Here is a 22,880-nt window from a genome sequence, read left to right as displayed (position 1 = left end):
TTTCAAAGCTTGTCCTTTCAATGTTGAAGGAAACAGTTTGAGTTTTTTAGAGTCATCTAGATAATCATAAGTTCGACATACGACTTCAAACTCAAATATAAATGTTTCAGGGTCCTCATTCCTTGATCCATGAAAGTTCGGGAGGACAGATGGTGAGATGTTCTTCATGGTGGCTCGGGAATCCTCATCGAATATAGGGAACCCGAATGAGTTATCCCCATCCCTATTTCCTCCAATATTACCTCTACCTCCTCCATTGTTTCCTCCTCCTCCTCTACCTCTACCTCTACCAAATCCAGGTGCTCCTTCCTCTGCCATGGTAGTTTCCCCAGAGACTTCAGAGTCTTCTGGTTCTTCTATGAAGGGTGTATGAGAAGGATTCCCTCCTTCTTCTTCAGGCGATTCTACTTCTTCAATTATAATTTGTCTCTCTGGAGAAAGAAGGAAAGGATCTCTCTCTAATTCAGACTCGATGGAAGGTATGGGAGAGTCGACTCCTGCTTCTTGAATTCCGGGAACCCTAGGGCTAGGAGTGTCAGTTGGAGATGAGGGAGGTGTCTCTTGTCTATCCCTTGAAGTAGATGGACTTGTAAAAATCGAACTCTTGGCTCTAGCTAAAAACCTTCCCCTAGAATCTCTAGCTCTATGCATGTCATTTTTATTTTTCTTCAAGTCCGGATACTAATTCTCTTTCTGATCTTCCAGGTCACTCTAGGTGCAAGAAGAGAGCATACTTAAGAAACTATTAAACCAATAACTTTCTCTTTTCTGATCCTCCAGGTCACTCTAGGTGCAAGAGGAGAGCATACTTTGAGAGGTTATCAATTTCCTTCCTTGAAATTTTCTTGTTTTTTTTCTTTTTTAAGAATTGGCTACCTAATTTCACTTCCCCGGCAACGACGCCAAAATGTTTGGTCAATTTAGTGTTGTCTAAATTGCTATCATAAATTGTCAACCAGGGGCTCGTAAGCTGATGAAGTGAAGTGTACAATATATACTTAGGCAACCTTTCCTAGTTCTTTTTGTCGTTTTTAGTTCATGTTTGACTTATCTTCCTAATGTGATGTGATGAAGTTATAAAGAAGTGAGTGAATGTGTGTGTATGTGGCGATTTCTAAATGCTTCTTGAAATTTAAAGAGAAAACTTGAACAATAACTTGGAATGAAATTAAAGCTTAAAATGAAAGTAAAGCATCAAACAAAAAGACCAATGGCACTAGTCCAATACCTTTACTGCTGATAAAAATGAAAATGACATCTACATTAACTCAATTGAAAGCAAGAACACTACTCTAACTCCTCTATTGAATCTAAAGCAATGCAAAAATTAAGTGACAAATCACACTACTTAATTCTCCCTTAACATTCTGCCTTTAGCTAAATTGATCATGTGAAAAAGAGTTAGGAGTGAATTAGCAATATGAGTCTAAAATTAAATAAACCAAGCTGCAATTAAATGATGTTTTGGTCCCATAAAAGTTAGTGAATTATGATAAAAAGAACCATCAAGAGATTAGCAACTTGACAAAACTTGATAAAGTAAAATAAGCAAGGAAACTAACTAAGCAAGGAAACTAATGAAAATCAAAGCAAAAGTCAACAGTTTAGATAAGACAACTTCAAATGCCACTAGTGATAAAAAGAAGGAAAAGCACACTGTCCCGGGCTCCTAATAAAGTTGCAAAAACACACACTGATCAGTCATGAAAAGTACGGAAATGTAAAGCAGCATAATTCAAACTGTACAATAATATACATGTCAAAAGAAATCAAAATTGCAGAAATCAAACTGTGCATTAATATACATGGGAAATTAGAAAAAAGAAATGCAGGAAAATAAATTTAAAAGCTACTGTACAATGGTTGTAGCAAATAGGGGCCCTCCATCCACTTCAACCAATAAAAAGTTCAGCTACGCAGGTAAGAACAGAACTGTCTTCTTGGTATTAAATCAGCACATAATAAAATACAGTGGGGAGCGTAAACGCTGTGTAAAATAGTCTTGAAATAGAGTTTTACAAACTGAATAACAACAACAAAAGACTAACTTAAAGGCTAACTAATCAGCGTGTGGAAACGCTTTATTTATAGCAGAAACACAAACTGTTCTGTGCGTAAACTAAGCTAACTAACAGTTGTGCAAAAGACACGTTCAGCAGCACCGTGCACGGATTTAGGAAACGGTCATCGTGGTTGATAAATCCGTTGTTGGATTCTTGTCCCCTGCAATCTTCGTGGCTAAAGAAGAGGCCAGCTGTGCGTTCCGTGCTCCACCTGAACATGGAGAGCCGTGCCACTGTTTGCAACCTTGCCGTTTGACCAGAGTTACCTCCGTGTTGACCAGGGGTGTAGACGACCAGTTTGGCTGAGATGACAGCACACGCACCATGTACACAGTCATACAAACTTGCCCATGTGGCTCTTTCCCTTGGAGGACACCTGGAGCATAGCAAGTAAGAAAATGGCTGTGGAATCTGGGATCGGCTGCGGAATCAGAGATCGGCTGCGGAAACCCTGTATAAGCTGCGGAATTGCAGCACTTGAACCAAAAATCTAAACCAACAGTCAATCATTAGCACAATTAGAAAATCATGTTAAAAAGTCCTATAATGCAATGAATTGAACAAGTTGATGAAGGAAATGATGACAAAAGAAGGAAATGAGTAGGAAAAGGCTATTGGGAGGATGGGTAAATGAGTGCAGGTTTGAGGCTCAACAAAGCCGCCAGAGGAGAAAAAGGAGGGGGCTCTTGGAAGAGCAAGTGATGAATCCCTTCCTTAGGCAAGGACACTTCATCTTAAATAATTAGAATAGTACTATTCTTATCTATTGTTAATATGTCTTACAATTTATAGAAAAGGAGGGATTTGATGAGGAATGGTTACTGCCCTGTTTACTGCCTCCCTTAGAAAGAGTTAGTGCAATCTTTCTTAGTTAGTGTAAAGAGGAGACCTTTAGTAGATTGTGAAAAATAGATAATAGACTCTACTTGTTGGTTGGGGGGGAGCTTCAATGCCTGAAAAAAAGTGAAACAGGTCGGGAGGTGTGACATGAAAACGACTCTATTTATCCCACCCCGGTTCGATTGGTCTTCGCCTCTGTGACTAGTATCGTAACTCTTCTGGGGGAAGGCGATCAAGATCAACCAATCTTCAAGCTTTTCCATACATTCTTGGGTTGGTTGCTTTGACAGGTGGGAGAGGGAAGTAGCTAGCTTTGTTTTATAGGGCAATTGAGAACCGACGACCGACTACCTACTCTAGATAAGACGTAAGCAGCTTTCGAGTTCAAGGGTGGTGGACTCTATTTGGTGTTGGGTTCTGGGGTCTGCCATCCAACCCTCATCCTTACTCAGAACGGGGTTGGGTGGTTTCAGTGGGTCTCTATAGCTCTATAGAATAGATAGTAGCTCACATTTATCGAAAAGCGAGCAGGGCATGCTTGCGGGAGTAGGACTCGAACCTGCAGTATCCAGGTCATGAGCTTGGCGGCGAGTTGACTGATTACTCTATCCTGCTTTCTAAATAAATTGAATGCATATAGACTGGATGCCGAGGTGGGTGGTACAATAATTGAGGATGATTTTGAAAGGGTAAGGGTATATTCCCGCCTATTTCATATGTATGTCTGTTGATCCCTTTCGATGAGATTTGCTGCACTAAGTCACCACCCGCGGAGGTACGCATACGGTTCGGGGACACTTCGGGAATGTCTCTAAACATAGAACACTTCAAAAACACTAAGCATCTAAGGTATATGTCCGGCGGAGCCTTTCATCCATCCAAAGTAGCATACTCCTTCTTCGGCGCAGCCTCCAGCCTCCAGCCCCCAACTCTTATCCGTTTTTTATTGCTTCTCAACCTAGGTCAACTAACTATGCATAGATTCACTATAGATGAGAATGAAAATGAGAGTGAGAGTGAGAGTGGTGGGTGGGCTCCTTCGCTTCGAACTACCAAGGTATAACCTTGTCTTGCTTGATAGTATTGGGCCCGGGTCAACCAACTATAGGTATAGACGATAGGTAGTGGGGCCATCCTATAGATAGATAGAAATACCTCTCACTCATTTATTTCATTTAGAGCTGCCTTCAGGTTTGTTATCTATTATCTTCTCTAACTAGCTAATAAGAGTGAGTCAGTGGTTGAAAGGCACACTGGCTTTCTGACTAACTCTAATAAGGGCACAACCACGCCCCACCATAGATGGACGGTCCTAAGAAAAGAGACACTGTCACTATAGAAATCCCATTCATTTATGAATCATTTAGAGCCCAGTGTTGACACGACTTGATTTTGATCATGATCTTGATTGAGCTCTTCTCTATTATCTATCTATGAAGGGTCTATCTACTATAATAGAAAGATATGCCTTTGCTACGCTCGCTCAAGGTAGAACTCAACAAGGTATGGTATAACTAACCTACCTTAAGCTCAATAACCTGTGTGTGGCTGCTGCTGCTATATGGGTTACATCCAATTGGTGTGAGATCCAAGCCAGTTAGAAAGATCAAGCATAGATAGATATCATCATCACCGGATCCCCTTATGGGTTTGGGTTGCACATTCAATTGATTAGGTTATTAGGATCAAGCATCTAATTGCCTAATGAAATGAATATTTATTAAGTGACACTGAACAACTCTTTCTTTATTAGGACTTAGGAATCACCTTATGTTAGTTGCAATTCCATATTAGATTAGTTTAGTTAGATCAATATCTATCTATCTATTCAACTAGTCTTCAGATTCCACTATATAAAGAAATCTATTCAACTTCAATCAACTAGATCTTTATCAATCATCGATTGGATCTGTAAGGTATGCTACTGGTGGGTTGGGTTAATAAGCTACTCATGCTGTTGATGCTGCTACTAGGTTAGGTATGGATCTATTCAATCTGAAACAACATAGTAATAAGTAATAGTATTGGTCTCGCTTACGATCTGGTGGAAGAAAAGTGGTAGTGGGTAAGTAAGCTAAGCTAGGGCGGCGGGAAGAAATAATGCTAAAGGGGGGGTAGTGGACGGATAGTGCTTATGGAGAAACTACTCTTGTTGGGCAGCTCGTGCTTCTGTCTCTGCTTATGCTGCTGGTCGCTGGTCCTGGAGTTGCTCCTGCTCTATCTGGATCCATAGATTGGAGTAAGTAGTAGATCCAGGACCAGCGGCAGAACCAGTCGGAGACGTAAGCAGAGCCAAATCCAGATACTGTGATAAGTTCAGGTACAATGCTCTAAGTTACAATACTCATCGGTAGCTTTCAGAGTGGAGCTCTTGCTCGTGCCCGTTTCATTTAGACCGTTTCCAAATTCATGTTCCTTAGCAAGTAAGGAAGTCGCTCTAACATGTTCCGTGGCATGGCATAAGTTGCTCCAACTGAAGTGGTGAGCCCCTGGATCTAAGTTGAGCGGATCTAGTACTTAGCATATGTCTCTTTAGCTGTCTCTTCAACGGTTTAATCCTATGTGTAGTTCAGAGAAACCATATGCGGCGTAGTGAAGAGATCTGATTGGTTCAAAGGGGCAAGGAGGCATTCTGGAGAATGCTGACTCAAAATATGCATTTAACACTCACTTGGAAGTAGGTCTTGGTCATTGAGAGAGATTCAACCACGCGTGTGACTAACGGATGGTGAGAAAGACTTGGACAATAATTTACATCTTCATGGTCCGATTCCAAAAGTGGTTCTCACAACCGATGTGATGTCAGCAGCTGGCTCTTAAACCTCAGCATCCGTTATCGATGCACCAGGGTAGACGACCAAAGAAGGTTCCGCGCCTGCCTCATCTCATCTGCCAACAAAGTCGGATTCGCTAGTTGACTTCTACTATGTCTGTGTTTCACAGCGGTATTAGTCCCTTCGTATCTTCTCTTACTACGCTGGTGAGCCTTTCTCTTTCGGAGACGATAAACAGTGTTTTGCCATCTGGAATATCCAAAAAAGCTTTTGTTTATCTTAACTAAAATCGCCACGGAAGCTCATTCCAATAAGTGAGCCCACAGCTGTGACTTATGACTAAGCCTAGGCCTATGAATGTGCTGGTTAAGAGTTCTCTGGCTCCGATCAATCTAATGGAGGTAGATCCAAGGAAGTAAGGTCGAAAGATAGAAAGCCTACTGCTTAGTGATGCATCTTTCACGGAAGTAGCTAGCGGTTCAATATACGCAATTAGGTCTATCGATGCCCGAATCCCTCAATGTTTACGGTGATGCTGCAAGAGACGGCTGCAAGAGTGATTACGGTTCTCTTAAGATAAGATAAGATACGTGATTAGGTTCTCATCTTGATACGTGGTGTGTCACTGCTGGAACTAGATTCATTCTCGAACTAGATGGTAAGGAACGAGGTAGCTTGTCCGCATCGGGCAAGGTGAGCAATCAAACAGATCCAAAAGTGAACAGCATAGCATCGTATTATAATGGATTGTGCACAAACACGCTCTATGGTTTCCAGCATGGTTTTAAGATTACGCGCTGGACAAATTGGTTAAACTGTATATGACAACTGACGAACTACACCTTGACGGAACCTACGGCCAAGCAAGAACAGTGGATCTCTTGGCTGGAGGTGTTATAGACAATTTTGTGCCTTACAGCAACAAGCATGAATTGTCAATAATCCAAGGGATCCAAAGTTCCCTAAACATGATGTTCCTACCCCTAGAGGAACAAGGTCAGCAAACCAACAGCTCTCAGATCAGTTCTCCACCTGAAAACACTCAAAAACAAGCAATCCTGAAATCAAAGCAGGTGCTCCACTGGGTTTCTGCGCTGAAACACAACTGCTCCATGGTGTACCTGCGTTGCAAAGCAGGCAGAACAAAGCCCACCTGCGTTGGGCGAGTTTGGACATGTGGCAGAGTGAGTCATAGCTTTGGAATCTTCCAAAAATGACACTTGGATCAGGTATTTCGCCTTGTGATGAGTCAGAGGCTTTGTTTCTCCAAGTGGAAGCAAGGTTCACCAAGTGGACTCAAGAACTGAAGATCAACTAAACATTAACTGAAGAGAGAGAGGACACAAGGCAGCTACACATCAGTTGCAAGCTGACTCATCCTTTCTCAATTCATCTATATATTGAGCTCTCTCCTATGAGCTCAGGAGGCTGGAATTTGGTGCAAAGTAATGATATGCTGTTGGTTTCATTCTTGAGTTATTGGGTGGTTGTTTGAGAGAGGTGAAGAAGAGCAATTCTTTCTGCTGGGAGGTGTTGCTGGGTTGGAGCCTGCAATGGTTGTAATCCTCTCAGAACCTTTATTTCTTCATTAATAAAAGCTATTGAGGTTCTTCTATGTGCTTTTGTTCAATTATATATTATGATGATTGCATGTTTGGTTTACACTAATCCATGAACCAGTTATGATTGCATGCCTCTTGTAGTTTCCTTCTTTGTTATTGTGCAGGATCTCATTGCAGCTGGGCAAGCAGAATAACAAAGAGCTAGGAGCAAGCGGCCAAAGAGAAGAGTTTGGATTCGACATTAAGCGCAAGGCAACGGTTAGTGCTCCCTCCATCCTCTTTTGCTTTCATAAAGAAGTAAACCTTCAGTAGTTGGTTTTACAGTTGTTGCTAAGGAACTGTCACCCTTAGAGTGGGTTAGGGTCATCCGAGTCGGATACTTTTTCCTACAACAAACTGGCGACTCCGCTGGGGATCGTATCCGTTTGATTGTGTTTGTAGTATTTTTTCTATTCATTTCCTGAACAAAAGAGTACCAAATCGAAAAGCTTTTGACTATATCAAAAGCGAAGTAGAGGGGCTGCTACTCTTGCTCATTTTCTGAGCAGATTCATGATTTGAAGAGCTGATCTACAAAGATCCTTGTAAGCTCTTAGTGATAGCTTTGCACCTTCTAAATCATCCCTTTGAGTATGCTTGACTGAATGCTTCTGATTTGAGCAAAAACCGTGCATTTTTGAGAAAATTGTGACCCGGAGACTGTGAAAACGCAACTCTCGTTTTCCAAAGCAGGTAGTACACAGGCTACCTGCTTTGCAACGTAGGTCCCGAACTAGCTACCTGCACTGAGAGCCAGTTTGATTGTGCAGAGCCTGCGTTGACCCAAATTTGCTTAGTGCATTTGGGGTTTCCTCCTTTCTCTTGCCTGTTTTCACTTAGTTTTGTTGCTAGGTGTCAGTCTTGTGCCTGTTTTGAAACCAATATTACTTGCCATCATTCCGCCTCTGTTATATAACGAAATTGTACTTGTTCTTTGTATTTCTTATTCATTTACAATTTCCCATAACGAAAAGTAAACTAGTCATGCTTTTGGCCTCTTAGATCTGAACCTGTGTTAGGCGTTTTGCTGGTCTAAAGAGTTAGCTTGTTTGCTGTCCATAGCTGATTAGTCATTTTACTTTCGTTAGTTTGGTTTGATTTCATGTATTTCCAGTGATTAAGCAAGTGAATCTTAAGGCGTCTTTTGATTTTGGACAAGCTTGTTTACTTTCGCTTTAAATCGAAATCAAAGTTATATAACCACTTTCTTTTTGTATCCATCCACATTAAGAAAGGGAAAAGAAAATACATGCATTGTGCATTTTGCATTTGAAAAAGTTTGCATGATGATTTAGGAGAAAGTGCATTAGTTTGTGTTGTATGAACTGTGTGAAAAGAATTTGCTTTTCTTCTCCCTCAGTAGTTAAGATTTTCATCAGTCAAAAAGATTTGAAAAAGCTTGTTTCTCATCTTAGGCTGCATTTAGGAATTTGTCATATACATCTCGTGGTGAACCTTGAAAGGCAAACTTTAAAAAGATCAACTTAAAATATACTGAATGAACCTAACAACGCATTTGAAACATAACGCAAACATCTAGAGGTCTAGGTAGAGACGTGTTCCGGCGTCGTTAAACATAGTGACTGTCGATCTCTACGAAGGTGGGTGATTCCTCCTGAGAGTCGGTGGCACTAATACGGACTTGTGCTCCCACGTACCGTCGTGTATATATTGGGAGACCCCTATAGGCAATTATCCTTTATCCATAGGAAGCCGTGTCGACCGCCCTACTGATCGCGATGCAGTGAACACAGCATTCACGAAGATCGACCACCCGTACCGTAAAACGTATTCTGTGGTTTCGCGAAAGGTTTGGCACACCCTCTGCCTAGATCTCCAGAGCAGTTTCTTTTGGCCCTTTTCAAACTCTATAACTGAAAAGGTCCAACCGAGCATTTGTCACTTCGGGCTCGTTAATACATCGAAGGCGACTAGAGTCATCTTTAGCTTTTTCTCGACTCTTAAAACATGAAAAAGCAAAGTTATGTTTAAAAGCGTCTAATAAAATTCATTCAAATCGGAAACACAAATTTTCCCCTTTATATTTTAGTTGATCGAGTAATCCGCAATCGTGGAAGAAAGTCAATTGAATATCCGTCGTTCTCGGAGGCTTGCGAGTCAACCGTCTTTGTCTCCGGAATCGAAAACAATCCGGACAAAGCGAGCTCGTTGAACCAGTTCAAAATCTTTTTTAAAAGTTAGAACAAGCGTTCCAACAACATCTGAGATTCTGGTCACTCCAAACATTTCCGGAAACCCTGCCTCTATAGAAGAAGTTCAACCGCCACAAAGGGACAGTAATACTGATCCTAGTCTAGGGGCAAATACTTGTATGACTGAACCAGTTCCATCTGTAACCGGTCCAAAGAGTTTTGTTCCTCAAACATCCGTCGCGGTCGATACAACCCCTTCTTCGGCACCGGAAATCTTTTACGGACCTGACGGTCTTCCTCTTCCACTTGGTCTGATTGCGATAGAGGAAATTATAGAGGAACCGCAAGTATCCACTCCAATTCAATTTGGAGTAGGGGTCACTCTATTTCCTGCTACAACAGAAGTTTGTCCATCACCAGTGGAAGTTCCTGTAGAATCACTAGGTGATCAATTGGATAGACTAAAAATGACTGAACAACCGTCGACATCTAGGACTGTGTCGAATGACACGGCGACGGCAGAATTACCTGCTGCAAATCCAACAATGTTCGCCGGCATACCATCTGTCCCAACTAGCTCGCAGTCGCTAGAAGGAGTCCAGCAAGAGACTATCTCGACAGTATGGTCTGTTCCTGTTTGTTCCGGAGTAATGTCTGGTAACTCTCATGGTGAGGCTCATCAAATTGACCCTTTTGGGAATCTAATTAGGCCATCCAGTCCTCCAAGGCAGGCAGTTGCCTTGAGTTCTGGGTTGCTACCGTATGGGGGGCAGTACCCATATGGGAGCTCTCAACCTTATTCAACTTATGGCGGAATTGCAACGAGTAGTTGGGTACCTGTGCTATCCCAGCCACCGAGAGTTGTATATTCTATGCAACAGTATGTACCTGTGACTAACATCCCAACTACACCGACTATTGTGACCGTGTCGCAAGTTCAAACAATGCCTGTTATGTGTCAACCTCAGATTGCTCAGGTTCTCATGCAACAGCCACTTGACCCTGCGACCCAACCACGATCACCTACTGGTGGGACAACACAAGTACAATTGGGTACAACTACCCCACATCTTGGTCCAATGGTTAATGTAGCGCAACAACCCATGGTGTCGCAACCGTGGATAATGCAATACCAACAGCCACAATTCCAACAAGTGTACCAAGGTTTTGAACAGCAAATATTCGCGAATACTGGACAACCATATATTCAAAATGGTCAAAATCAACCACTTTATAGTGGTCAAGTCCATCAACCGTATTCATCATACCAACATCAGCTCCATTATGCTGGTATGCAAAGACCGACTGTTCAGGCGATTCCATCGTATCCTGGTTACGCTTCACCTAACTTGAACCAGCAGTTACCATTCGTGGCGACTTTAGAGTTGCCTGATTTACATCGGTTAACAAACGATCCAATTGCTTACGCCCCTTGGTGGCCAGTGATTCCACACAAACTTCCATCCGACATTCCTAAATTCAATGGAAATCCAGGTGAAGACCCGTCGAATCATGTGATGACATTTCATCTATGGTGTTCGTCGAACACTTTGAATGACGATTCGATAAGGCTTCGCCTCTTTCAGAGGACATTGATAGGTCCAGCGGCAAAATGGTATATAGAATTGCCTAGAGCTTCGTTCGACAATTTTGGCTCCCTTGCCACGACATTCTTGACCCACTTTCAATTACCGATAAGGTATGAAACGGGAACAGAGATATTGACTAACTTCAAACAGACAACCGCAACTCATATATCAGATCATATACATGAGTGGCGACGTCGACGAAGAATGGTTAAAACATACGTTCCTGATCAGCTTTTAGCTGAGTGGTTTATAAAGTCATTACTTCCGGCGATAACGGAAGATGTAGCAAAGGGAGGAGTCGTAACAGAAGAGCAAGTTACCGCTCGTGCACAATACTTGGATTTAGTATATACTCAGTCCGGCACGCTCTATGACAAAATACCAGATGCCCCTAGACCAGAGTTTTCAATCCCTCCTCCTCCTAAATCAAACAGTGACTCTCATGCCGGTGATGGCGTGATTGGCACGGCAAACACGAATCCGAAATAGACCCAACAAAAGAAGGCCCGTAAGGATTCGAATCAAAATGCGCATGAAGAAGTTCTTGCTTCGGAAGTAAATGTCGTATCGACAGATAAGGGCAAAGAAACCAATCAACCAGGAAGCAAGAAAAATCAAAACAAAGGGAAGAAGAAGAAACAAGGAGAGTCATCTCCTCGAAAAACTTCTTCAAGCCCTCCTCGAGATAGGAAACCACCTTATGGGTGTCAGATATGTGATGAGGATCACTGGACGAGAGAGTGTCCATACAAAGCTGATCTAAAAAGATTCTTAAAGAGTTCGCAAACTCCAACTGTGTTAACTGATCCGTTTCCAGATCGAGGAAAAAATCTGGTTGGTAGTGGAAATGCTTCACCGTCGCAAGTGCTTATGTTATCGATATCGAAGCAACAGAATGATGCTTTGATTTCGACAAGGAACAAAGATTACGGGAATCCACAGGTGTCGAACAATAAAGGTAAAGATCAACCTAGCAGTTCGACAACAACTTCGGCAGAAGTTGTACCCCCCATCACACATGAATTAACAATAAAACCGCCAAAGGGAGTAGTACACAAGTCGACATTTAATCCTCGTGCCAGAGCGGCACAGCATTATAATATAGTGGAAGATTTGGCGCAATCGCCATCTGCTATGTCGACTCTTGAAGTACTACAAAATTGCCCATCCCAAAGGCAGGCATTGTTATCAGCAATTGGTGGGGTGGATCCTAAAGATTCCAATCTTGTATCCTTCGATCACAAAGGATATGATCCTCAGTTACCAGCTCAACTAGCTTTCCTCGTCCAAGTGAAAGCCCTCAACAAAACTGTTCATCGAACAATTATTGATGAAGGGGCATCGACATGTATTATGTCGATGAGTTGCTGGAAAACTTTAGGATCTCCAACCTTGTCGCGATCATCGACAACATTAAAAGCATTCGACGGAAGGACATATACCCCTTACGGTATCCTTAGTAACTTGAAAGTTGAACTAGGGGGCAAAACAGTAGAAATAGATGTTGAAGTCATCGATGGAAATCTTGACTATAACATCCTACTGGGAAGACCATGGATTTATGCCATGGAAGCTGTTGTGTCGACCTATTTTAGGAAAATCGCATTCCCATTTCAAGGAGGGATTACGATCATTGACCAACAAAATTTCCTCCCTAATGGTTCACAAGTTACAGGAAGCGTTCCTCTAATCCATGGAAGCGACCATTCGTTTCAAAATATCGGAGTAGGCCTACTAAAAGATCCTACATTAATGGGAACTTTCACCCTTCCGCCAACGTTCATTGTGGGAGAAGTGGCGATAGTAGGAACCTACAATATGATATCTTCCGCACAAAAGATGTCAGAAAACGATATCAGCATGGATCATGTAAAGGTTTTGTCCCCAAGCCCAATGGAAGTATTGTAGCAATCAATTTTCTTGGCCTGGGGGGCAACCCCAAATCAACGCTCATCAAGCGTTTGGATAGATAGGTCTAGAGAATATGGCACCCCTTTAAGTCCTTGGTCGTGAGTGCATGGAACCAACAAAGGAATAGTCCAATCAATGGTAATTAACGGGGCACCATGGAATGATTCCCACCATCGTTCCCTTCTCCCGGGTGGTGGAGAAGATACTCAAAATAACCTTTATCATCCTTCAGTTTTCGATTTTCTATCGAGTACTGTAAATACAGTGGGCAATGAGGATAGTTCTTTTACTATGTCAACCTCATTAAAAAATGAAATGTCCCCTTATGATTTAGGAGGCATGCGCCTCATCTGCATTATTATTATGCTGGGGGCATCATTGAGCAGTTTTAGCAATGTTCATGCTCGTTAAAAAATAAACGCAAGAATCGAGCAGTTTTTGTGCAGAAGTTCATGCTCGTTAAAAAATAAACGTAAGTTGTGAGCAATCTTTCCCTAGCAGTTCAAGCTCATCCAGAAAAAATGAACCGGTAAACAACCTCGAGAAATGTAACCTTTGTAAGCCATATTAAAAAGCCCTTGGTCGTGTTTTATATGCCATCACCTCCATCCGTTCATTTGGCCAATCGTTCACCTCCATATGTTTGTTTACCCATTTTGAGGAACAGCTGCGAAGAGTGATTTCATTTAGCCATCCTTGTGACACTGCCGTGATTGGAGAATTCCAACCTGTACCTGGAATCTGCTGCTATCCCTGTTCATCACTCATTCCTTAAAAGACGAGTCTTCTTTGAGCTCTTTTCACTGACTCGTAAAATATGAAAAGTTTGCCGAGTTTTGGCCTTCCAGCTCGTTAAAGCGACCGGAAAGCTATCCCTCCTTTAGATTTTAATCTTTTTGGACCTGAGGGATTATTGCACAAAAAGATCGAGCGCTTGTTTTGTTCGGCTCGTTAAAGCAACCGAAAATTCATCCCTTCTGTATTGTTTTATACTTTTTCGGACTTAAGGGATTAGATGACGAAAAAGGAATTTTGGAGTTAACTTTTCGTACCTTTTCAGACTCTCTAAAAACGAAAAGGACCGAGTTTTCCTTGTCGTTAGACTCGTTAAAATGATTAAATAGCGACAAACTTGTCTTTAGACGAGAACGAGTTTCCCTATCGCTAGGCTCGTTAAAACATAGCGATGGGCTTGCCCGAAGGGCAGGTTATAGAACAAGCATATGTTATCCTCCTCAAGCTTGACAAAAATAAAGAGGTACTGGTCAGCAATGACTGGGGAAAAATTGGGAGAACCTCACAGTATTAATGGTAGCAAGTCGCTCTTGAACATGACACTTTGTCCTCCGTCCGCTTCGGGTTGGGTTGTTTCATTCACCGATCGCAGAATCATGGTCCTTGCCACACCATCCACAATTGGGGTAATGCTACCAATCCATCACATCAGTGTCGTTATATGTTCAAGAGATGTGGTTCTGTAAAGAGTCAACCCTGTTCCACCCATTGCCATACATTATCCTTCATCCACTTCATGACCGCCACCCTGAATCATACATCACAGTTTGTTTTCACCTCATCATAATCACTAGCTCCGTTCCGTGTCACTGATGTGGGATTCATTAAGGCCCTCCTTTGACGGATCGCTCCTTGTCGACATCAGCTCATTATCCAAGGAGTTGATCTAGGAACACCCCCCTCAATACTTTGAAGCTTGCATGCCTCAATGGCAAGTTTCTCACTTCCGGCGACAGGTATACATCAATGACCTTCGACCAGAAAATTTTGCATGGTGGTCCACGCCAAGTCCTTTATTCCCACCATGTAGATTGTACTGCCGTACCTTGAGGGTCATCATCCTTATCGATGGTTCCTCTCGCGCTTGTTAACGGTTTACATTATTGACCGGTAATCAAGCGATGTCTTTCCATGTTCGACTTCAAGAAATTCTCACATGGATCGACTTGTACATCGAGTGAAGATCGGAAGAGATTGAAGACCCCGGATCTAGTTTCATCCATCCGGGCTGCGATATATATTCAGGACATAAAAACATTTGATATGTACATCGTTGCAACAGATGATCATCCTTCTCAAAAGATGATAAATTCGGCAGAGAATTATCAGTGAAGGATGATAAATTCGGCAGAGAATTATCAGTCTAGCATCAGACGATCGTCTGTTCTATGTACCAAAATGTATTTATTAAGCTGAGCATGGGAATGCCCGCCTCAGCTAGATCATGAAAAATGTATGAAAAATAATGTATTGCATTGTATCTTACTACAGGACACTTCTCAGCAGATTGAATGAACTTCGGATCCTCTCAATAAAGCATTTCACCCGATAAACGACCTCATACTTTAGGGGGCATCTGTTATAGACAATTTTGTGCCTTACAGCAACAAGCATGAATTGTCAATAATCCAAGGGATCCAAAGTTCCCTAAACATGATGTTCCTACCCCTAGAGGAACAAGGTCAGCAAACCAACAGCTCTCAGATCAGTTCTCCACCTGAAAACACTCAAAAACAAGCAATCCTGAAATCAAAGCAGGTGCTCCACTGGGTTTCTGCGCTGAAACACAACTGCTCCATGGTGTACCTGCGTTGCAAAGCAGGCAGAACAAAGCCCACCTGCGTTGGGCGAGTTTGGATATGTGACAGAGTGAGTCATAGCTTTGGAATCTTCCAAAAATGACACTTGGATCAGGTATTTCGCCTTGTGATGAGTCAGAGGCTTTGTTTCTCCAAGTGGAAGCAAGGTTCACCAAGTGGACTCAAGAACTGAAGATCAACTAAAGATTAACTGAAGAGAGAGAGGACACAAGGTAGCTACACATCAGTTGTAAGCTGACTCATCCTTTCTCAATTCATCTATATATTGAGCTCTCTCCTATGAGCTCAGGAGGCTGGAATTTGGTGCAAAGTAATGATATGCTGTTGGTTTCATTCTTGAGTTATTGGGTGGTTGTTTGAGAGAGGTGAAGAAGAGCAATTCTTTCTGCTGGGAGGTGTTGCTGGGTTGGAGCCTGCAATGGTTGTAATCCTCTCAGAACCTTTATTTCTTCATTAATAAAAGCTATTGAGGTTCTTCTATGTGCTTTTGTTCAATTATATATTGTGATGATTGCATGTTTGGTTTACACTAATCCATGAACCAGTTATGATTGCATGCCTCTTGTAGTTTCCTTCTTTGTTATTGTGCAGGATCTCATTGCAGCTGGGCGAGCAGAATAACAAAGAGCTAGGAGCAAGCGGCCAAAGAGAAGAGTTTGGATTCGACATTAAGCGCAAGGCAACGGTTAGTGCTCCCTCCATCCTCTTTTGCTTTCATAAAGAAGTAAACCTTCAGTAGTTGGTTTTACAGTTGTTGCTAAGGAAATGTCACCCTTAGAGTGGGTTAGGGTCATCCGAGTCGGATACTTTTCCCTACAACAGGAGGGTAAGGCAGCTTTAGAAGGGTATCGAAATAGACAACCTGGAAAGAGTCAATCCCCAAAAGTAGAAGGGGTAGGGGATAGAGGACGGCTCTTCTTTGGCGCGATAGGCCACCTCACCTATCAGATGGATGAGCGACTTCGTTCATTTTACTTATTGGGTGGTGCCTCTCAAATAAGTCACCAAAAAAGTCACTTAACGTACCTTAGATTCTTAGACATTAGGAGCTGCTAATACCACGATGAGGAGGAGCTGAAACAACTCAGATGAGAATACTGCAAATACTCAATTCATTATGATGGGATTATGATCAGCTATGAGACGATTAGATTCTATAAAGATATGAGGAAGGGACAACAAAAGTAGTAGCAGCAGGGATAAGAGAAGCGGAGATTACGATCAGGCGATAGCTTCATTAACGACTGAGTGCGGTAGAGCTTTTTATTATATCATTCACCTACAAACCACCCTAGCTTCATATTACATCATTAACCAACAAGCCACCATGATTACGATTACACTATTGACTCCTCATGATTGGGATTACGATTACAATATTGACTCATCATTATTTGTGTGGAGGAGCAACTCTCATCAGTCAGTATCAGCAAGCACCACAAACACCACAGGGGAGGAGCAGATAAATCAGAGCATGTCAATAACTCGATCATTGCATCATTTTCTATCATCGGGGAGTCAATCAAGTTCATCGTACACCATTATGTATCGTATTATAAGATGATGTATTTCTGCTTACCTTCTCCGCTTTCTCCTGCTGGCAATATACGTTTCTCACCGCTTAATACTTCTACTTCTTGTTGCTGGTCGATTGAGTTAGATCCATCCATATGTTCTCCTTGGTTTAGTACTTGCTGATTCATATTATGATGCATGTTACTACCCATTACACAAAGAGACGCATTGAGATGGATTAACACTTACCCTATACCCACCTACCAAGCACCAAGTAAAGAACTGACTAAACCCTCCCACCTCCCCAGGAAGGATTGATAGTTAAGTAAAGTCAAGCGATGGCAGCCCGGTGGTTCTTCAAGTTCCTCTCCTTATCAGCTGAGCCCCTCTCCTTGACAGTCGAGTGTGCTTTCCTCTCCTCTCCTTATCAGTCGAGCCCCCTAAAGGGTCCTTATCAATCGAGTCACTAACGTACCTTGATGCTTATTGGGTGGTGGGCATCGGAATGAGTGAGTGACTCCGTCGATGGCAGCCTTGACAGTCGAGTGTGCTTACGCACCCTGCCAGAGATGGCGGTGGTCGAGGGATGGTGGCCTTAACAATTCTTCTCATTCCTCTCCTTACCAGTCGAGCCCCTAACGGACCTCCCTTTTGGGGCCCCTACCCCAAAAGAGAGTTGCTCATTTCCTCTCCTCTCCCTCTCCTTAACAGTCGAGCACCTAAAGGTCCTTATGGTCAAGCACCTAAAGGTCCTCTCCTTAATAGTCGAGCCTGCTTACGCATCCTGATCAGTCGAGCCCCTAACGGTCCTCCCACGTACCTCTCCCATAGGTCGAGAGTTCGACAGGCTCACCCTCATCCATATGATGGATGAGCGATAAATCCCTCACCCTGCCAGGGGCATGATGGCGGCCCGTTGGTTGAGCATGCTCCACATCCTCTCCTTATCAGTCGAGCGATGGCGGCCTTATTAGTCGAGCATTCGTTCCTCACCTTGTCGGACCTCTCCCGGTGGTCGAGCCATGCTTACGCATCCTCTCCTTATCAGTCGAGCGATGGCGGCCTTATTAGTCGAGCGTTCGTTCCTCACCCTATCGGACCTCTCTCGTTGGTCGAGTCATGCTTACACATCCTCTCCTTATCAGTCGAGCCCTTGCCGGTCCTATTTTGAGTTTGATTGATCTAGCTGGGAGCAGAGCTCCTTAAGGCCTTACCGAACCCGCATATCAAATACGGCGAGGAGCCTGTTTGATTGCTAGGGGTGAAAGGCCAACCAAGATCGGCTATGTCCGTCTAGTTTGAAATAGATTTCAGTTGAGCGTGCTCAAGCGTGCATCTAAGGGGGGTATGTGAACCTTCCCTTTTTTCTCCCCGCCAGTTTCAGGGAGGTCGATCAACTTCGCAAGCAAGGAGTGCCACGAGCGGAGCGAGGAACAAAGCGCATCGTGTGTTGAGGACCGACAGGGTGAGCCTATTGAACTCTCAACCTCTGGGAGAGGTAACGTGGCCCCTCTCAAATAAGTAACTAAATGGTGGTCGAGCCATGCTTACGCATCCTCTCCTTATCAGTCGAGCCTGCTTACGCATCCTCTCCCTTTTAGTCGAGTCTGTTGTCGCACCCTTCTTCTTCAGGTGAACCATCCTTGCATGTTTCTGATGATAGCTAGTGATTGAGTGAGAAATCATGAGGAGCAAGCACTATCAGGAATGAGTCTTATGTATCATAGAGTTAGTGCTCAATACGATACGAGGAGGAGATCTAAAGCACACTGATCTAACATGAGAGTCAACATTGAATGAATAACTCATGAATAAGCAAGCAAAATGTATTCATAATAAGTGATATGCACTCTCTTTAGCACTAACTCATGAGTGTTAGAGCAAGCACATGTGACCCTAGATCAACATGTTCTCTCTCTTCAATCAATGCACATATATTGATCTTAGGGTCCGATCATAGGACCTTCTTTGGTTCGAGCAACGAATGGTGTTGTTCATATATGGATTTTAGTGTTCGTCATATTGAGTCCATGTTATTTAGAGAATTTTCATTCAGGAGTAATCACTCGACGAGTAAATGATTAGAGGTAGAACACAGGGACACTCCTTATTCACTTACCTGAATGAGAATATAACTCTTCGTCGTCTTCCGTCTATCTAAGTGGAGTTGACGGGTTTGAAGAATGATAAAAGAGAATGACTAGATCTAAAATTGGAGTGCTCAGAGTGGATTGTTAGATCATGATTATCAGAATGTTCATCACTCTCTTGATTGATTGATCGTGTAGATATAAGATCAACATTCCGTGGACTAAGATCTACGCAGAATGAGATAACAACGAGAAAAAAACGAGATCATACAAATAGAAATGAGATCATACAAATATGTGGTGTATGACTGTCCTCCCCTCCTTTTTCATTGATGAACCACAGTGTCAAAGTATGAGCACCCTAAAAAGAGAACCTTTTTGTTGGTCACCCCACTATATCAATCAATCAAAGGTGTTCTTGGGAGATAGACTTTGATTGGGTAAGGACCTTACAGTGAGAGCTATCCTCTGGTAATTAGCACTCCATACCTGTTCCTACACAGCCGTTGACGCCTATTAATGTGCAAGCACCCCAATTACCATTAGGAGGTTGAACGACCTGTGGAAGTCGGGCTACCCCTTCCCCATCGCAACAGTGTCCTGAGGGAGGAGTTTAGAGGCCTTATAGTAGCACGATTAGACCTATTCCTCTCAGGTCATGCGAAGGAGGCCAGTCCAGGATCATACTGGCCTGGTTTTCGGTTTTCTATACAAAAACCTCTAAGCCATTGTGTTGTATGCCACTATATGCACTTATAGACTCTGTATGAATCTCAAACTAGAGATGATCACTCAATCACTTTCCCAATCGTTTATCGATATCGAAGTTGAGTTATCATTATGAAGAGTGCTCAGCAGACCTTACCTCATCTGATCTAAGCTATGAAAACCCAATTGACTCTATCTATGCTCATGTCAGGTTCTCCAACCAAACTCAGTGAAGAGATCTTAGTCCACTTGAGCACGATATGAAAAGAGCAACTAATAGCTCAACTCATCTCTGTGATCATGGAGTTTTGTTAGGTTTGAGCAGGTGGTTTTACTGAAAACCCGAGCTTCGTAACGATCAACGAAAAGCAACTAAGAGCTCAACTAATGAAGACAATTTGATGAAAGGTTCGAGAGAGAGATCCAATGCCAGGTAGAGCGGAGGCACCAGTGGAAGCACAGGCGGTAGGGTAGGCAGTAGCTGGACCAAAGCATAAGATTAACCATCAGCATCTCGCAAAGCAGCATCCTTCGACGGCGGCTCTCATCCATATGATGGATGAGTGATAAATCCCTCACCATATGAATAGTGAGTGACTCCGTCCCTTTCGGTCGAGCCTGCTTACGCACCCTTAAGATCGAGATGAATATTTAGTGAAAAGGTCCTATACAAATAGAGTACCAGAGGCAGATACACCAGCGGATCTAATTAATGAACTGTACTCTTGGTAGGCGTTCAGATACCAATTGACTCAGGAGATATAACCCTACCTCCCTTACTTTATGTATTCGAGCCGTGCAAGAATAGAAGAAAGTAAGAAAATGCAATAAAAGCCCCATAAATACAATCCCATCCAATACTATGCCTTCCTCGGGCCCAGTATCCTTTCACTCTCCTTGACGAATCGAACAACTGCTCAGATAACATCTTGATTTGGTGGTTGGGGCTTCACGTGCTATACCAAGCGGGTAACATAGTGTATATTCATATATTACTACAGCGATGGGAACAACCAACATGTCCACTCACTCCATTTCCACTCACTTACTTGACGAAGGAATGAATCTATCTTGATATGTTAGGTTTCTTAGTGAGTCTTAATGAGTAGGCTTAATCTTCTTCCTTTCTAAGCTTCCTTGCACTAGGAAGCACAAGCCCCTCCGGGACCTTCTAAACCTTATTAATGTATGAGTGAAATCTTCCCTACCTTACCTTCTATTCTAAGCTTAAAGGATGAGTATGAGTATTTCCTCCCTCTCACTTCTATGGCGGAATATATGAGTTAAGCCTTCTATGTGAGTATGTGAGTCCTCTACTTACTTCCCTTACTTTCTTTCTTACCTAGCTAGTATGTTGGAAAGTGAAACCTTCCTTGCACTAGGAAGCGCAAGCCCCTCCAGGACCTTCTTAGCTTCCTTTCCTTCCTTTAAGTAAGTCTTCTTCCTTCTCCAGCTGGCTTTCTTACTAGCTTGATTTCTGGCTAAGCATACTTACTAACCGCTTATCTGTGGGTTTCACTAACTGCCTCTCTTGCTTTTCTTTTCACTAACCACTGTAGGGCTTACTACTTATCTTGTTATTCTATACCCTTCAGGGAAGTGCCATCCCAAGAAGAAGGATGGACAACGATCATTCTCGGGGAGATCCCCGAACCAATCGAGTTTTCGGACACTGACAATGAGGACATGTGCCTTTGATATTCTATAACATATTCTCCCAGAGAGCATTTTGACTTACCAAGTGGAAAGGGGAAAACGAACCTCCTTGTTCACCTCACTCAACCCCTTTATCTGGTGGCTCAGATATAGTTATCGTTGTCCTCTCCTCTTTGATTCCCGAGTCGAAATGGGCAAACGCAAATCAAGAGTCAAAAGGGTGAACTCATTCTAGCCGACCTCCCCCTTTGGCTCCGTTCTTGTATCTCTCTATTCTATTGTATTTCATTCTCATTCTCGCCCGTTCGGAAAGGGCGATGGGGTGGGCGTCCGTGGGGTGAATGAATGAAAGGGAGGAATGAATCAATAACGCTTGCTTCAAACAAACGTATGAGAATGGTTAGTTTGCTATCGCTCATATATAAGGCATTCCTTGTAGCGGTGTTTCTGAAGCTCCCCTCCCCCTACCTACCTCCCTCTCGACCTCAGAACCGGGGCCCTGCCCTTCTAGCTAGTGAATATATCCGGCCGATCTCGGGCCAAACAAAGTATGCACGCTCTGCCTACTGCTGAATGAAATCAATTTCGTAGAAAACCCTGATGCAAAACCTCTGACTGACTGATGGAATTACGATGGAAAGACACGTTGGGAGGGCATAAAGATAGCTTGAGGGATCGCCTTGTATGGCTAGGGACAGACCCTTGCCTTACTGGTTCAGGACCTAACTAAGCCGCCTTAGTGACAAGGTTCCTTCTTCAAAACTGAATATTGCCTACAACAGGCGAAGCTTGAGATAAGGTAGTGATAGTAGAGTGATTGGGCTAGTGGGGGAGCGACCCACCCCTTGACTATCTGTGAGCGTAGGAGTGAGTGCGCGAACCAACCCAAAAGATCGAAGCTCCATCAGATAAGAGAGAAAGAAATTTTTTGTGGTGTGCAGGTATGTGTGCATGCGTATGTGTTCGGGCGTATGCATATGTGTGTGTACGTGCGCTTAGGCAAGAAAGATAGCTTATTGAGAGTTGAAAAAGAATGGTTCAAAAAATTGGGAGAAAATAGACGAGTATTATGGGTTTTGATTTGATTGAAACATTGGGGTTATGGGGTTTGATGGGAGGCATAGGGGGAACTAGCCAGTTTGAGTGGAAGAATTCATTCTGAAGTGAAATCTAGAAATACGCTAGACTCTTCTTTTAAGGCTTGTTTCTCTGCTGCTTCTTGGACTAAGAGACTCTCTCTTAAGAAGGCTGCTTGGTTTCTCTGCTGGACCAAGGTGCTAAGACTAAAGCAAGTGTTGTACATAGGGCGCTTACTGTATAGACTAAGCTAATACTTTTAGGCAGTAAGTTCAGAGGGCTAAAAGA

The sequence above is a fragment of the Pinus tabuliformis genome, chromosome J (genome assembly GCF_031772625.1).
Source record: "Pinus tabuliformis cultivar Carrire ecotype Pingquan chromosome J, CPIR1, whole genome shotgun sequence".
In the NCBI taxonomy this organism is placed as follows: domain Eukaryota; kingdom Viridiplantae; phylum Streptophyta; class Pinopsida; order Pinales; family Pinaceae; genus Pinus; species Pinus tabuliformis.
Note: the sequence above shows the minus strand (reverse complement) of the source record.